This window comes from Antedon bifida, chromosome 2 (genome assembly GCF_963402885.1).
Source record: "Antedon bifida chromosome 2, ecAntBifi1.1, whole genome shotgun sequence".
Taxonomy (NCBI): Eukaryota; Metazoa; Echinodermata; class Crinoidea; order Comatulida; family Antedonidae; genus Antedon; species Antedon bifida.
This window is the reverse complement of record NC_136227.1, coordinates 27,836,398-27,838,610: the sequence shown is the minus strand read 5'-3', so window position 1 is coordinate 27,838,610 and position 2,213 is coordinate 27,836,398. Positions and strand designations below refer to the sequence as shown.

The following is a 2,213-nucleotide window of genomic DNA, read 5'->3' as shown; positions in this document are numbered from 1 at the left end:
TTTCCGTCGTCGTTACTGACGCGACGGACGTCATCGTTGCAGTCGTCAGTTTAGTACAGTACACCTCATTATGTAGTTTAGATAAACATAACTAACAGAGTGATTCCCGTACTTTCAATTATAGAACCAGATAGGCATGCACGTTTCGTTTTCGGGGCTTGGTATTTGTGCAATCAGTTATAGACCTTTGACTGAGCAGTCATTTCCCACACGTCAATCATAAATTAAATAAATATACAAATAAATAGATAGTATTGTTGTAATTTCCGAAATGTTTTGCACGACGTCTGATAATGCCCCAACTAAGATATATACGAGATCGCCAATGCATGTTTTTCATTGTACAGCGACGCGGCGTTAATTATTTGATAATTGTAATACAATTGTAGTGTCTGAAAGTCAAACAATATCAATATAATATACATTTTAATTAATTACTTTTTACAATTAGCTACCTAAATTTACCACTACACTGTACTACCACAAACATGGAGAGGTTAATTTTTATACACTAATAATAAATAAATCTATACTATAAGTGAATGGGAACGTATCCTGACCATTGTGATCCCCCACCTTCGAGGTTTATGTACACTGATGTGTTAGGTTTCCCGACTACTCCCGAATCTAGATTAGTGGTTGCTGTTTATGTTATGACGATAACAATAATAACAAAAACAGTAATACTTTTCCTATATAATACAACAATTTTCATTCTAGAATGATACAATTCATTTGGATGGGTTTATGATTTTAAAAAAAAGATAAAATTCATTATAAATGGTCATCCTATGGTTCTGGAAAGAAAACTGTTCTAATCACTCCGATTTTATTGTGATTATAGATCATGACGTCATTTATTTTCACACTTTTATAAATAGGTCTACTGTAACTCGGATTCAACAAGTTACAATAATTCCTATTCAACAAGTTATACCGTAATAACCCGGATTCAACAGGTTATAACTCGGATTTAACAAGTAACAACTCGAATTCAACAGATAGGCCTATAACTTGGATTCAACAAATTATAAATCGGATTCAACAAGTTATAACTTGGATTCAACAGGTTATAAATTGGTTATAACAAGTTATAACTTGGATTCAACAAGTTATAACTTGGATTCAACAAGTTATAACTTGGATTCAACAAGTCATAACTTGGAATCAACAAGTTATAACTTGGAATCAACAGGTTATAACTTGGATTCAACAGGTTATAACTTGGATTTAGCAAGTTATAACTTGGATTTAACAAGTTATAACTTGGATCCAACAAGTTATAACTTGGATTCAACAGGTTATAACTTGGATTCAGCAAGTTATAACTTGGATTCAGCAAGTTATAACTTGGATTCAGCAAGTTATAACTTGGATTCAACAAGTTATAACTTGGATTTAACAAGTTATAACTTGGATTTAACAAGTTATAACTTGGATCCAACAAGTATAATTTCGTTTAAGTTATAACTGAAAACTCAAAACATTTTACGACATTAAACCACTGAAGAAAATATATCAGCGAGCACAGTTTCTTTACTGTTAAACAATATTATGAAAAACTAATTATTATCGACATCTTCTGCGGCTTATTTTCTTTTAATCTTTTAAAAAGAAAACTGAAAAGTATACCGTATATAATCACATACATTTTGTATTTACATTGTCTAAATATTACACTCTCCAAACAGCATCTTTCGAAAAGTAAGCATAGGCCTACTCTTTCCTCAATATTTATATTGAAGTAACACGATGAAGGATCCGTAAACCAATTGAATTCGTAAACCAATTCCTTCGTGGCAAGATGGTGATCTCTTGTAAAATGCTAAACCTACTGTAGACACTCGCGAACAAACGCAAACCTTCAGATACAACAATGCAGCAATCGGTTAACTCTAGCAATACATTTTTCGATGCTACGCACCCTAGTGTACTGACTGACCAGCAATCTTCGCAATGTATTAGCTAAATGTCCAAATGCTTTATTTGTGTATATTGTCTAATTTCTCATACACGAGCTGGACTTGAATGTGGAGTATTATTTGACACCATTGTAGTTGATAGTCTGGACGACTGTACATTTGACATCCTCACGCTCCCTCCACGACCTATCTTCTTTGTGTACTCTTTACATCCCAATATACTGCAGACAATAAGAAGAAGGTCTGCACGTAGATTCTGATTTATTACAAGCATGATGATGGGATGTGCGC

At 33.2% G+C, this 2,213-nt stretch overlaps 1 long non-coding RNA gene across 1 annotated transcript; it reads right to left on the bottom strand.

Annotated features, from left to right (window-relative positions):
• Positions 1 to 245: 245 nt before the first annotated feature.
• On the bottom strand, positions 246 to 2,007 carry LOC144858918 (uncharacterized). Its single transcript, XR_013616681.1, has 2 exons — positions 617 to 2,007; positions 246 to 576 (listed from the first exon to the last, which is right to left on the bottom strand). It is a non-coding gene; the product is annotated as an uncharacterized LOC144858918 (long non-coding RNA).
• Positions 2,008 to 2,213: the final 206 nt, after the last annotated feature.